The sequence below is a fragment of the Ascaphus truei genome, chromosome 3 (assembly GCF_040206685.1).
Source record: "Ascaphus truei isolate aAscTru1 chromosome 3, aAscTru1.hap1, whole genome shotgun sequence".
Lineage (NCBI taxonomy): Eukaryota > Metazoa > Chordata > Amphibia > Anura > Ascaphidae > Ascaphus > Ascaphus truei.
This window is the reverse complement of record NC_134485.1, coordinates 324,168,985-324,185,325: the sequence shown is the minus strand read 5'-3', so window position 1 is coordinate 324,185,325 and position 16,341 is coordinate 324,168,985. Positions and strand designations below refer to the sequence as shown.

At 44.1% G+C, this 16,341-nt stretch overlaps 1 protein-coding gene across 1 annotated transcript in view; it reads right to left on the bottom strand.

Moving 5' to 3' along the window:
- The window catches only part of SPATS2 (spermatogenesis associated serine rich 2), a 129,557-nt gene that overhangs the window by 41,127 nt on the left and 72,089 nt on the right, over nucleotides 1-16,341 (bottom strand). The window lies entirely within an intron of this gene.

Genomic DNA, 16,341 nt, shown 5'->3' with positions numbered 1-16,341 from the left:
TGCACACAAAATTGCTTTTTTGGCAGTTCAAACATACTACAAAAAATAGCATTTCCAAAGTAGCCTTGTTATAATGGCCGCCATCTTTAAGCATTTCGCACAAAGAAATATTTTTACATCATTTCTCCACAAGATAGATTGTGACCTACTATGCTCAGTAACACGTTGAATAAAATTTTTTTTCACAGTTTTTAAAATGACCGTGCTGCAACTTTGGAGTAATAAAACAGCACAGCCCTTGTACTAGAAATCTCTGTTTACCCGTTTTGCGGTCTGCGAATCCTGCAGCGTTAACTCTACGAGTGCCCTTTAGATATAGCTACTACATCATAGGGTCTGGCACTCCAGGGGCCCCATGACAGTTTCTACATCATAATGTTCCTACCCGGGATTTTTTTTAAATCAGTAAGTAAAACGTTAATTGGATGACTCCTCCCCTTCCGTTCAGTCATCAGTGACGAAGCAATCACATGACCACTTCACGAAAGCAGTGATCTCATGGCACTCTCGGCCCCCGGCACTCACAAGTATTAAAGGCTCCTCTGGCAAAAGATAGAAAAAATAAAGTTCCAAAATAAAAAAAATGAATAGTGGACCTTTCCCCTCCAAACCAGACATTTGAGCTTGTCTGGGAGACTCTTTTGGCTCCAAGCTCTGAATATAAAACAGACACTATCCCTGAAAAGCGCTCCATTGCAATGTTCTGTTCTTTCTGTATTGGGGGAAATGGACGATGGGAGTAGGGACGTACATGAGATGTAGCGATACTCCATTCTATGTGCTCGTGAGTTGTCTGTGTTCACTATGTCCTGTTCGCTAAACATAGTATGTATTGCATAAATATCTGCATAAAAGCTCAAAGCTGAAGCCGGATCCACAGCGCTAGATATAGTACTCGGAGACACCCTGGCTCATGAGATTCATCATTCGTCTCTTCTTGGCCAAAAAAATTGTTATGCCAGCTCCAGGAGCCAATAAATTAGGGAGATGGAAAATAGCATTGCTCCCCTCACTTAAGGACTTGTCGGCATGTTTCCGCCAGTGGCTTTTATGCTTTCCAAAACGGTCTAGAGCTCTGCTCCTCAACAAGTTTCCCAACACAGTACCACAAGAGAACTGTCATTTTAGATGCATTTAAAGATTACAAAATATTAAGCAACGTTTTGTAATCTTTACCATATAGATTATCTTGATTTAAAAGTGCGTTTGTGTGCAAGATTACAGTCAGCTGCCTGAGAAATTGTAATAAATTTAGAAGGAGCAGACAGCCCAGCAGCCAGAACAAAGCCTGTGGTGGGGCAGATCTGAATCTGCAAGTTGGAGAGCCCTGGACCTAGAGCAAGGGAGCAGTAACTTGCAGAGCCAGAAGTCTCCCAGTAAGACTGGGTTTTAACTTTACCTAGAAACAGTTCCAAGATGCAGCTTCTGTAACAGTTCTGCACGGTTCAGGCAGCTCCGATTGACTGTAGACCCTTCCTACATGGGAGCATTTGTAGAATTCAGGATCAGACAATTCACCTTCACATTCATCCCACAATGCACGACAAATATTTATGAAATTACAATTTTTTGCATAAACATTTGTGATTTGCAATGTATTGCATGTCCCACTGGTAACTAAAGTCTTAATTATACCAAAAACTGCAGAGCTGCAAAGCGATCCGGTGAAGTTATTTTAGCGATGTCGCCGTGCAATATGTGAACACGTCACAGAGATTTATAGCGCTACTGCAGGGGGACATGGCCAGATTGGTTTATTTATGATGCACTGTGATTGGCCATGCAAATCACGTGATGCGACCGTCGTGTGTGAATAGCAAAATCTCAAATTGCTTGAGGAGACACTTTGTAGTAATTTGTGGTGCTTACGTCGCACTTGGTATGTGCACTCGTATTGGTTTGTTTGTTATTTAGTTAATCAGGCGCGTGCCATCGCGCGCAATTTTGGGTATGATCACAGCCTAAGGGATCTCGAGCAGAAAAGGGGCAATTTCCCCAGGACCAGATAAAGAAGTGGCGTTTCCTTTGAAGGGGCCGAGTAGGGATTAACTCAGTCATTGCTGGGACCACGACCAATTCAGGTAGTTTAAAAAAAAAAAAAAAAAAAAAACATACACAAAAAACCTACTGGATACTTTCACAATGAAGAGTACAATCGGGAAATAAACATAATTTTTTTTAATAAAAAAAAAAAATGACCCTCCCCAAACTATGCTGACTTTTCTGAGGCTCATACTTTCTAATTACATGCTAAAAACCTAAGCCCCCATTTTTTAAGTTAGGTCCCCGGTGCCTGCTGCAGCGTGTGCTATGGCGTGTGCTGCAGGAACAAGAACCGCCCCTCAATTTGCCGCCGCAATGCACGACCAGATTTTCTAAATACAAGAAAAGTGTGTTTAGAACTGGCGATGAAGAGATCGCCACGCCCCACCCCCCCCAGCGGTTCAGCCAATAAGGGCAAACCAGCCGGGTGACGTCATGGCCACGCCCCCATCACGGCCTTCCAGTCGCAAGCTTGTCTTTCCCCCTGCAGCTCCAGCACAGACCACGGCTTGAGACGGTGCACACGCCACCAGGTGCTCCAACCCCAGCTCGCGCGGAGTGACTGGGGCCGTAGCCTTAGGCCGCGCTTATAGTGCGCGCGACAGATGACGTCACCCGTCGCCAGTAGCGAAAGTTATACTTTAACTTTCAGCTAGGTCGCTGGTGACGGTGTGATTGATTGGTTCAGAGGCTGTCACATGTGGCAACAGCCTCTGAAAAATCAAATTTGACCCGCTACCAATTTTCCAGACGTGACGTTGCTGTCGCGATTACAATAAACGCTGGCGACGGAGTCAATTGTTTTGTTTTCGGGCCCGTCGCAGGCACTATAAGCACAGCCTTACTGTAAATAGATGGACATAATTACCATAAACATGAACAACTGTGCCGTCTGCTGTGTGAGAAGGAAAGAAAGCATTAAAAAGTATAACCGCCTCTATGAATGAGCTGTCGCCCAGCATACCCTGAGGGCACTACATGAGTTCAGTTACCATTAAATCACTCACTACAATAAATAGCTTTTAAACACCAGTGGAATTAGAAATTAGTCATTTTGCTGAAGGTTAAGGTTAGGGGGTTGGTCATGTCAACTAAATCCCTTCACTGAACTTCTAAATTACTGTTTTATTTGGGGAGAGATATAGACAACATTTTTTTGTGCAAACAAATCTACAAGGAATGATCGCTTATTTATACACGTTTCAATGTAGTCCGTGTTTTAGAGTACAAATTTAGTTTAAAATACATGGGTGTGAAGCAGACATATGAAAACGAGACACTAACAGATGCCAGATTCTTCAGGGCAGGGATAATCGTTAACCATTTTATTGTCAGTACGGGCTACAACAAGTTGCTGCCCTGTCTGGCAGGAAAAGAGTTAAAACAAGGGGACAAGACATTCAGAGACTGTAGAAAAAAGCGAGCAGCAGAGGGGTGAATACATTTGATGCAGCTTCTAAATTAGATATGGAAATTTGGGGCAAAGATGCAGAAATTAATGGAAGAATTACTCCACTGAAATCCACTCGGAGCATTAAAGGTGCCAAATATCAGTCTTCCAGCTTTAGTGCACTGGGACACTATAGGTACCATACACATCACCAGATTTACAGCCAGGAGACTTTATAAAATCACCTCCCCATTTCCTCAAGGCTGATAAAACCTTCCCAGAAATAGCAGATTTTGAATAGGAGATGATGAGGAATCTTTGGGAACATCAGATAGGAAGTTTAAAAAATAGGGGACAGCAATGCAGGAAAAGCAGGAGATGGAGATAGAAATGACAAATATGAATACGGTACAGTACAAATTACAACCAAACGGAAATGTAAGATGAGATATTATATTTATTTTTTCCTTTCTGTAACTGAAGTGCTTTGAATCCCATTGGGAGAAAAGTGCTATATAAAAAGGTATAATATTATTATTATTATTATTATATTTTGAAGAACAAGAATGTGGAACAAACCTGAATTTCCAGAAGGAACCTATATACATACCATGAAATTACTGAATGCCTAGTATTTACCAGTAGTCAAGTCTGTCGAAGTTCTAATTATAAACACACAAAGTAAAAAGTGCTACAAAAAAGTGAATTTTTGATTTGGTGTCATCATGACTTTGCGTAAACTAAATAGTAATAATTTTAACAGTAGCACCTAAATCACAATATGTTTTCCCATGTAGCATTGTGATAGTACCGGCTGCACAGCTTTGAAACGGAGGAGAGCAGAATCTGTTTTTTTAGTGCAACAAATACTTATTCAAAATGAAGAACACTCGACAGGCCTGTTATAAGCACAGGTATTATGTTTTATTCAAGTATAGCATAATCTCAGACAATTTTCAGATTGTACAAAGAGAACATGGATAGCCTTGTTGGCCCTTTCTTCCTTGAAGTAAAATTAAGTAGGGAGAATAGTGGACCAATAGATAGTTTATGTTAAACACCTTTGAACCTTGCAAGGTTCTTCATTAGTATGGCAGACATGCAGAAAAAGAAGGCATTACATATCGTATTGATAGATTATATCCAGGATATAGAAAAAAAAAGGGAGATTGTGTCTGTTTGTCTAGGTCACTATTACATAACAATAGATAGCAGCCTATTAAGCCTCCTGTGTTCATTTTCATACTAGCCTACACTCTGGCAATCTCACTTCCTCTCTATACCAATTGTAACTAGATATGACCTCTCTACAGTACTGTATTTAATAACTTCTGTTTCTGTACTTCTCCCGTACCCCATGAAGAGCCTGCGTGGTTCAAAAGCTTGTCATTTATCAATGTATCTCAAATAAAAGGTATCACACTACCCAATTCCTCTATCGCCTTCCTTATTTTGCTACAGACTGTACAAAGCTTAGCTCCACAAAAGGCATATAATATTGAGGGCTACAGGGGTTAATGCCAGACAAATGTGTGTGCAAAGACCTGCTTTGAAACAAAACTAGGTAGCTTCTGTTAGGTCAGGTCACCGATTGATATAAATATAGGTAAACAGAGCACTCTCTTCTCATAGGCTTACTTCCCAAAAGCAGGTCAGAGTGCCCGAAAGATAAGGGAGAGGGATAACCACTTTGAGAGCAGGGCATATTTACAACCTTATGCTCGACCTCCCTGCTGAAAGTACCACCAATCCCTTACTGTAGGACAGTGGTTTTCAATCGGGTTTCCATGGAATTCTGGTGTTCTCTCAGGGAAGCACTTGTAACTTCCTGAAGATTTGTTAATAGTGGATATTTTACGCCACATTTTTAACAGTTCCACTTTTCTTAAAAGGGTGTAAACCAATATGAATTAGTTTTTGGTGTTGTACCGGGTCCTAAATTTTCCGAAAACTGTGTAATGGGTTACCCGGGCAAAAGGAATCATTTTACCTGGCTGGGTACCAGGTTACGAATAGAGAATGTATAAACACTGCTCACCTTAGTAATCAAATGCCATAGGTAAAAAGTGGTGCATGGGAATATGTAACAGGTAGATAGGGTTGGTCAGAGATGACCAGCAGAAGGAAATCCCATAAGTTTGCACTCAACTAAAATATAACTCTGAGTGTAGATATATATATATATATATATATATATAATCAACCATATGGGTACCAGGAGGTTAAAACACAAAACAAAAAATTATTTATTAAATACTAAATAGGTACACATCTAATCAAAAACTATTTTAAGTAATTTAAAAGTAATCTAAAATCTCTAAAGAAAGCGGTGACGGAGTAGGTCGGCGAACCCAGTGAAAGTGTATGGGTGTATAGCACTTAAAGTATACAATGTACTATCATGGCGGTCTCATACATAAGTGATACCGTATATATCCTGTAAATGCCCACTCACGTGGTAATAGATTGGTTTATGCGTATTCAGGTAAATCTAACCAGGAACTAGGTGTAGTGAAATATGGCAGGACCTCCAATGATCTTCCTACAGATTGTAAAGGAGCTTCAATGCACATGCATGCGGATGACACAATCTTATATGCACATAGACCTAGCTTCTCTGACCTTGGACACATACTTAAATCTGATTTTTCAAGACTTAAACTCAGTGTATTTAAGTCTATTTCCAAGTGTATTTCTCAAAATAAACAGTTTTTAAACACTGACAAAACTGTAACGATGGTATTTGGGACTAAGGTTAAATTTCTAAAGCTACCAACGACAGAGCTATAGATCAGAACCAACTCCAATACCATCCTAGCCCCTGTCACTAGTTTTAAATATCTGGGTATATGGTTTGACTCCCATTTAACATTTGGGTTGCATATTGATATCCTGACATCCACAACCTATGCCAAACTAAGTGCACTTTATAGAAACAAATCCTCCCTCAGCCAGATGGTCAGAAATCACATTGCACAGCATATGCTAATTGCAATTACAGCCTATGGGGACATAGTATATGGCACAGCACCTCAAACTCACCTTGGCAAACTAGACACCCTCTACAATTCAACATGCTGCTTTGTACTACAATGCAACTACAACACACATCACTGCAAAATGCTCAAACTAGATTGGCAATTACTTGAGTCCAGACACAAAGTACAGTTTTCCCGTCATGCCTTTCTAGGAAAGCTACCCACCTAACTGAACAAGCTCCTGTACCAAACATAACACTCGTCACTTGTGATCTGACTCAAAAATCTGTCCACGGCCCCAAGGTTCAAAGAATCTGGCCGCTTCTCTTACCGTGCACCTCACAGTTGGAACAATCTGCCCGAGACTCTCAAAGCCACCACCGGTCAAAGTTCTTTCAAGACCCGTCTCACATTTTAATCCGGTCTGCAACTGTGACACGCCCAAAACATTATCTTTAACTGTTCGTGAAAGGCCTTTAAATATAATGTATAAAAACCTGTACATTTAAAAACGATGTATTGCTATCATAACTGTGCCCAGGACATACTTAAAAACGAGAGAACTCTCAATGTATTACATCCTGGTAAAACATTTTATAAATATGGAGTGAACCAGAAAGTTATTAATACTGACAACTTTATATCGGTAAAGATGGTAAGTGGAAGGTATGGACAGTATGGCAAAGTGAAATCAAAGGGTATCATGACAAGAGTTTGTATTTAGTTATTGAGCTAAGCAGCTTTTGGATGCAATAAAAAGGTAAAAACTACGTGCCGAGGTTGCATAACGACATATGCATATGTTCAACTACATTTGATCGGGAAGAGTCTTAAAAATAAGTTCAACTGTTAGCGAATGTAACTAATCTTTACATATCCCCAAGTTTAAATATTTACGTTCATCCCTATTGTGAAGAGACCAGGTTACACGTCAGACACAATGTTAATGAGCCAACAGACATTTTCTTAATCAAAGCAGCATGAAGCCTCCAGCAGTCACACAGCATGCCGGCACAAAACCTACAGAGCAGAAATGTTTCATGCAATGTAATAGGTTGACACAAGGAGCAAAAAAAATAATCAACGTGAGGTGGCCAACTTATGTGCCAATGTCTTCAAATAAGTGTCTCACTGATAAAATTCTCCCAAGCGTTTGCATGTCTTCCACACTTCACCAAAACTGCTTCATTCACCCCATTGTCATGTTGTACAGTGCCACAGATGATGGCTGGTATTAAGTTTGCCCATAGAATAGACGGAACAAAAAGTAATGCATAATTTATACTTTTATCGACTTACATAGTAGACAAGGTTGAAAAAAGACATACGTCCATCAAGTTCAACCTATGCTAAATTTAGACAACAGATACTTTATCCTATATCTATACTTATTGATCCAGAGGAAGGCAAACAAAAAGCCCCATTTAGGGGAAAAATACATTCCTTCCTGACTCCAAGAATTGGCAAATCGGATTAATCCCTGGATCAACATCCTTCCCATGTCTACTTATTTGGTATATACCTATATACCTTTCCTTTCTAAAAAGATGTCCAACCTTTTTTTGAACAAATCTATTGCATCTGCCATCACAGTCTCCATGGGTAATGAATTCCACATTTTAACTCCCCTTACTGTAAAGAACCCTTTCCTTTATTGCTGGTGAAATCTCCTTTCCTCCAACCTTAAAGGATGGCCCCCGATAGGACTTACTAATGGTTAAAAAGAGTGCAAGTTTTCAGAACCATGCGGGCTCCTTCCGACAAATTTTGCCTAAAGAAAGATCCTAGTGGTCCTGAAAGTTTGCAGTCTTTAAACCATTATAGGTATCACTTCTACCCTAATTTTGTTCTGTAGGCTGCAGACATGGATTCTGGGTAGTGGCATGCAAATGAGCACCCAGTGGACACTTTATTACATTGCTCAGGAGAGAGGGAAAAAGTACTCAATTTAAGAAATGAATCCGCTTAAATATCCACACATGGCATATCTGCAACTCCTTGTATGCGTGCCATGAACATGCATCCTAACATACAGGCTCTGAAAGCAACATACGTCATGGTCCACTATTTTAACAGAGCTCGTTCCTTAGCCTCATGCAGTGTGGGAGCATTTTGAGAAGTCATCCAAGTAAACAGTTGAAAAAATAAAACACCTGTGCTGAGAGAGACGATTTTACATGGACAGTCCACATCAACCCAAATCATACTAAGCAGATCTCCTTCATGGCGACACAGATAGCTCTCCTGAGGGACACTGGCCAGACCAGGGCAAAATCATGCTACAGCCTCACTAATTAACCTCGCTAACTTGACAGCGACATCCTGTCATAGAGATCCTTAAGAAAGAAGGGGAAAAAACCCTAGGGGATTTGTAAAGTGCTTACTTTTTCTCTGAGAGATTTCTTTAATTTTTTCCCATGTGATTCTGTTTGCTTAGCACCATCATTTTTTTTAGATGTGTTATTCATTATTCATTTCAATGGGTAGAGCTGGAAAATATTTTCTGGTCTCCCTCTATGCTCAATGAATTTTTTTTTAAAAATACCCTGGAAAGGGATGGCTGTAGGTTTGTTATCATTGATCTGTTTTTTTTTGTTAAGCAGAAATTTCCATTACACAAATTTGACTTGCATACTTTTTGCTGATGTGCCTTTTTAATTAGCCTCGATATACTCTGTGGTGAATTTCCTTTATTATCCTCTTAAAATCTTGAGGTACATTATTTATCTCTTTCCCCAGAATTGATTACTTCTTTTTATTTCCCCCAAAATAATATCTTGTAACTCATGCCAATAAAATTATATTTTAATTTTAAAGCAGAAACCTCCCACAAACTATTTTTCAAATCAGATTTAGGGCTATTTAAAATCGGCAACGCCCTGGTGGAAAAAGAAGTGGGGAACGTTGCTTGTCAGACACTCCCTTTGTTCATTTGCTTACAACACTGGTGGCAAGAAGTGGCCCGTGGTAGGTATGTAGCCGAGAGGTGTAGGGCGCTATTGCCCCCCCCCCCCCCCCCCCCAGGCAGGTCACATTTTAAATATTCAGATGGTTGGAGAGGAGAGAAGCAGAAATGATTGCGTGCCGCTGAGCTCACTGCAGATTCCAGCCATTAGGTGGCACTGCAGAGCTCAAATGGCAGCTCCTCCCCGGCTCTTTGGGCTGAAACCTCTCAGCACTTGGAATATATCAGTATTTTTTTAACTTTAGTTAAAGAACCCTATAATTATAGTGTGACGTACTGCGGAACCCCAACCCTCTCTAATAGCGCATCTGAGATCAGATGCATTGCATATTATTCTGTATTCGCTACAATTTTCAAAGGACCTGAAAATTGCAGGGAGCCCTTTAGGGAGCCCAACTGTTCCTAGGAACCCTTATTGAAAAACACAGGTATATAGGTATGTTGTGTGCATCTTTTTCTCTCTCGCTCTATGATGTATTCATGGTGTGTGTATATAATGCACGTGTTGGGGGGGAGGTGTGCGTGTGTTTGAGTGCGTGCGCCGGAGCTCTGCGGAGGAAGGTGACGCACTGTTCAGTGCAGGAATAGTGTGTGACTGAGGCACCAGAATGAAGAGGGGGCTGTCTCCAGCTGCACCATGTGGATCAAATCCCAAAGAACGCTGACAAATCTCAGAGGTGCTTTTTAGCACATCACATTTAGAAGAATATGTGCGTGCATTTTTGTTATTCTCCATATTAAAGGAACTCACATCATGATGGTTTGTTGGTGTGCTCCTCTCTTTTAGTTTATATCTTATTCTTCAAGTAGCTGGGAAATCAGCTTGAAGAATTAGCACCCAACAAATCACCACCACCATAAGGATTACAAAATGGGCATTGGACTCTGGTAGTGACCAACATTTATTAAATTCAGAAACACTAAGGATTTTATTCCCTCGCCCATCATTGGTGCAGGGGGCTTATTGGGTAAACTAGCTGATATACCCGGCGTTGCCCGGGATGTAATGATCCCGCTCCCTTCTCTCTTCCTTCCCCCCCCTCTCTCTCTCCTCCCCCCACTCCCCGCTCTCTGTTTGTCCCCCGTTCACATCGATCCGTTCCCCCCCACCCTTTACAGTTGCGCCCCCCCCTTTACAGCTTCATGCAGTGTGTGTGCGGCAGTCAGTGTGTGTGTGTGCGCGTGCGAGTCAGTGTGTGTGTGTGTGTGTGCGTGCGTCAGTATGTGTGTGCGTGTGAGTCAGTGTGCGTGTGAGTCAGTGTGTGTGTGCGTGCCGCAGTCAGTGTGTGTGCGCGTCAGTGTGTGTGTGCACGTCAGTCAGTGTGTGTGCGTGGTAGTCAGTGTGTGTGCGGTAGTCAGTGTGTGTGTGTGCACGTCAGTCAGTGTATGTGTGCGCGCGCGTCAGTCAGTGTGTGTGGGTGTGTCAGTCGGTCAGTCAGTGTGTGTGCGCGTGTGCGCGTCAGTCGGTGTGTGTGTGTGCGCCAGTGTGTGTGCGGCAGTCAGTCAGTGTGTGTGTGTGTGTGTGTGTGTGCGCGTCAGTCAGTGTGTGTGTGGGTGTGTCAGTCGGTCAGTCAGTCAGCGTGTGTGTGAGGCAGTCAGCGTGTGTGTCAGGCAGTCAGCGTGTGTGTGTGTGTCAGTCAGTCTGGTGTTGCCCCCTCTCTCTTGACTGTGTCCCCCCTCTCCCCCAGAGGTGCAGGAGAAGGGGGAGACGGGGGAGGCTGTGTTTGTCCTGACTCTCTTTGCCCCGTCACACACACCGTCAGCGGAGCTGCTGATTGGGGGTGGCGGGAGGTGGGGGGTGCTACCCGCTCGCTGGACCCCGGCCTGGACTCACCGCTGGCTTCTTCTCCTCCCCGGCGCTCCTGGCGGTGAAGAGCCCGGGGGGGGGGGGCTGGGGGGAGAGAGTGGTGTGTTGGGGGAGAGGTGAGGCCGTTGGCGCTGAGGAGCGGTGCCTGCTTTTGCTGTGATCTGAGGGGGGTGGGGTGTGGGGAGAGAGGCGAGTCTGTTTGCGCCGAGAAGCGGTGCCTGCTTTTGCTGTGACCAGAGGGGGTGTGGGGAGAGAGGCGAGTCTGTTTGCGCCGAGAAGCGGTGCCTGCTTTTGCTGTGACCAGAGGGGGTCTGGGGAGAGAGGTGAGTCCGTTGGCGCCGAGAAGCGGTGCCTGCTTTTGCTGTGACTGGGGTGTGGGGAGAGGGGTGGGGTGTGGGGAGAGAGGTGAGGCCGTTGGCGCTGAGGAGCGGTGCCTGCTTTTGCTGTGACCGGAGGGGGGTTGGGGTGTGGGGAGAGAGGTGAGGCTGTTGGCGCCGAGGAGCGGTGCCTGCTTTTGCTGTGACCGGAGGGGGGTTGGGGTGTGGGGAGAGAGGTGAGGCCGTTGGCGCCGAGAAGCGGTGCCTGCTTTTTCTGTGACGGGGAAAGGTGAGGCGGTGAGCGCGGCGGCGCCGAGGAGCGCGAGTAGCAACGTTGTTGTCCTGCCAAGTGAGCTTCCAACTCCAAGTGAGGCCAAGAAGTGCATGTAATGTGAGGGGGTACGCCCTGCTGTGACATTCAGGCCAATGAGCTGTGGCCGTCCGTGGGCCAATCACACAGGGGGAACAAATACACACACAAACATTATTTCAGTGTTATATATACAAGATGTAAATACACACACACACACACACACACACACACACACACACACACACACACACACACACACACACACACACAAAAACATTTGTGAACCCCAAAGATAATTACGGACAACCTTGAATCAAAACCAGTCTTGTCTTAACTATCCAATAGGGTTTATATTAACCAATTCCATGTCTTTTGAAACAAAATGATTTATAAATTAGACAAAATTAATAATTATGAGTCAGGGTATGTGCAAAGGTCAGTGAAACCCTTGTTTTACCAGCTAAATTAAAGGGGATAATTAGAATCTGGTGTTTAAATAATGACATAGATCATCAGGGGTGAGTGTGGGAAGCTCCAGTCTATATAAAGATAAGAAACTTTGGGAGTTTGGTCTGCACTATACAGGTGTGTGAAAACACGGTCATGCCATGATCAAAAGAAATCTAGAAGGATCTCAGAAAAGCACTTACGTTTGTTCATCACTCCAAATGGGTTACAAAACTATTTCTAAGGATTTGGAGCTTCACCAATCCAGACAGTTTAAAAATGGAGAAAGTTCAAAGCCCCAGTCACTCTACCCAGGAGCAGTAGACCAAAATCTCTCCAAGAACAAACCGGCAAATCATCCAGGAAGATAAAAAGAACCCCAGAGTAACATCCAGGCCACTCTTGCATTGTCTAATGTGAGTGTTCATGACTCAACTATCAGAAAAAGACTGAACAAGAATGGTGTTCATGGAAAGATAGTCAGGAGAAAAACACTGCTCTCTAAAAAGAACATTGCGGCTGTCTTAAGTTGATCATAGAGCACATAGATGATCCACAAGACTCCTGGAACAATGTTCTCTGTTCAGACTAATCAAAGGCAGAACTTTTAGGCCGCAATGAGAAATGTTATGGTTGGCGAAAACCAAATACTGCGTTCGAACAGAAGAACCTCATCACAACCGTCAAGCATGGTGGTGGGAGTGTGATGGTTTGTGACGGCTCTGTTGCCTCAGGACCTGGACGGCTTGCCATCATTGACAAAACCATGAATTCTGCGTTGTAGCAGAAGATTCTAGAGGAGAATGTCAAGCCATCTGTCAGTGAGCTGAAGCTGAACCGAAAGTGGGTCAAGCAGCAAGACAGTGATCCTAAACATACAATTAGATAAACAATAGAATGGCTACAGAAAAATAAATTTCACGTTTTAGAATAGCCTAGTCAAACCCCATTGAAATGTTGTGGCAGGACCTGAAGCGAGCTGTCCATGCAAGAAAGCCCTCAATTGTAACAGAGTTGAAGCAGTTCTGTAATGAGGAACGGACCAAATTTCAATAATAACAATAATAGTGTGTACATGTGTATATATCAGCGGTACGCAAATTGGCGCAACCCCCAGGGGGGTTCGAGAAACCTTTGTAGGGGGGGCGCGGTGGTTGCAGAGACATGCGTGTAAGTAAGCACACTTAAAAATTCTATAAAAAAAAACACTTTAAAACCTCTATTGGAGTCATTTATCAAGGGGAGGGAAATGACACAAATGCGCAGTTATTTTTTGTCTCTCTTATGAAGTTTAAATGTTGCTCATTAGTACGTCCATTGAACTCATCTTTTATTATGCATTCCGCAGTGAAGCTTTCCTTTTTTTGTAATGCTGTAGTATTTTACGAAACGCAGTAAGGCCACCGTGTATGTGTGTGACCTCGTGGTCATGCGCGAAACAAACTGGCTGAAGGCGACGCGGAGGCGTGGCTGTGATGTCACGTGAGCGGTTCACACATTGGCTGAACCGCACACGTGACGCTCCAAAATCAATTTCAATTGTCTGCTCTGCAGTCTGTCGCTCCATAGCACTTGGTCGCGAGCACTATATGCGCCTTCATTCATATACATTCAATTGTTCCGATGTCGCCCACTATAATCGCGGCCTAATGCTGGTTTTATAGTAAGCGCTGGCACGCGCGTTTTGTGCCTGTTGTCCAAACGGTGACGCGGCCATGACATCAGAAGGGTAGGCCTCACTGTGGTTGGCTCACAGTGTCACGTGGCGCGCCAAAAATTTCATGTCTTTCATCAGATCTGCTGCACCAGCACTCACGGCCGTGTACGTGCGCATCTCAACTATATCAATGTCAGGCTCACACATGCAATTATCATTGACACGCTCACTCACTATAGTACAGGCCTAAGAGAGGGGGAAGCAGGGCCGCCGACAATGGGGGGGGGGGGGGGGGAAAGAGTGTCCCGGGCCTGGTGGCTGCAGGGCGGGGGGGACTCGGCGGCTGGACAAAGCAGTTGCTGCCGGGCCCTGGCTCTCTCCACCTGAAGGCCTCTCCCTCATTCTGTCCCACACCGAGCTTCTGACGTCAGTGCGCGACTGGCCTCTCTGATGTCAGCGGGCAGGAAGTAAGCTTGGCCCAGCTTCGGCATGAGAGGGAGGCCTGGCGCTTGCTGACGTCAGAAGCTCAGCGTGGGACAGAGTGAGGAAGAGGCCTGCAGCTGGGGGAGAGCTGGGGCCCGGCGGCAACTGCTTTGTCCGGCTGCCGTACCCCCGCAGTCACCGGGCCCGGCCCGAGACCATCCCCATGGCAAGTCTGTATTTTTCATACGTGTTTGGGTGGTGTGGGGGAGTGTATTTGTATTATGTATTGAGGTCTGGGTGCATTTTTATTATGTATTGGGGGCTGGGTGCATTTTTATTATGTATTGGGGGCTGGGTGTATTTGTATTATGTATTGAGGGAGGGGGGGTTATTTTTTATTATTTCTTGGGGAGTGGGTGCATTTTATTATGTATTTGGGTGGGTGTATTTTTATTATTTAATAAGGAAGGGATATATTTTTATTATGTATTGAGGAGGGGGTCTGCATTTTTATATGTATTTGGGGGGGTTTATTTTTGGATGTATGGGGGATTATATGTATTTGTTTTTTTTTGGTATGTATTTGGGTGTGGGGGGTTTGTATATATTTAGGCGGCTGGGGTTTCTTGGTATGTATTTTGTGGGGGGGGGGGGGTTGAGTGAGTGGGATAATTGACGGAAGGTGGGGGCGAGTTAGGAGAGAGGGGGTGAGGAAAAGAGGTAATAAGAGTGACACACAAGGGAGATAAATACATGCGAGGCAGGGGGGATTGAGCGAGTTGGGTAATGAGAGCGGGGGCATGGCATGAAGGGGGGAAATAAAGGGGGCTCGTGAGGTGTGAAACGGGTCGCTAGACCGGAGCGTAAGGGGGAGAGGGAGTATAAGGATGAGAGTGTGAGGGAGAAGAGACGCGAGAGACGGGCGGCAAGGGTTGGGGCTCTCCAGCATTTCACATTTTAATTCTGGGTTTCCTTAACCAAAACAAGGTTGAAAACCACCGGTCAAACAAAAAAATAAACTGCGCACTGAATAGGTGAAAGGTGTCAAGAATATATGTATATTTAAAATTAAACCAATAATTTGTGACAGTGCACTAAAAGTGATAAAGGAATTAACCTAATAACTAGTGACAAAGTGAAAAGTGATATAAATTAGGGATCCCCTACAAAGTAGTTTGGTCTACGAAACATGTAGGATCGTTGTTGCTATTTGTTTTAAAACTATCCCAGAGTGCTAACTGTCAGAGTGATCCTGCTCCGGTAACTCACAAGACTCCGCTTATTATCGCGTTGGCCGTCGCCGATCTACAGGTGTGCTTCAGTGACGTCATCGTTCCCGGTGTGGTATCAGTAGCTTTATTTACCATACTCTAGGCTAGGACAGCCGGACCCTGACAGTGCGGGAAGTGTTTGTTCCAGTTTTACCTTACATGTTACCCCTTGTGTATGGACATTACTTGAAGTAAAAGACTTACCAGGACAGTGCAGCAGCAGATGAGAGACGCCTCTATCCGGAACAGAGCCTGCAGTCTGTGAGGAGTTCCTGAAGCAAGCTACCTGCATCCTTGAGTGGTAACACGTGCCCTAAACATGCCCTGCTTATTTGACTAAACCATTTGGTATGTGCAATTCTTATCCCTTTCGTATATACACTTTTAAATATTTATTAACCCTATGAGAGCGTGCGCTCTGTTTCTTTTTTCTTGTATGAAAATCACTGGTGTATGTTGTGTGAGCCGCCTGGTTCCTGGGCAGTTAATTGGGCTTGTCCTCCACCCCCCGCCCAGGCTTAAATTTGCCAGCCAGCTCACGCCAGTGGAGGCTTCACCAGCAGGCCCCGAGCACTAACTGCCCCCAGTAGCCCGCTCTCGGTGCAGCCACTAAATCATAGTTGCTCACTGCTCCCTCACCTGTCTAACAGTGCGCTGAAGAATACTGACCTGCTCATCTCATGTACTAATCAGTAGTTCCCATTGTAAGAAGAACAGGACAGTATTGATA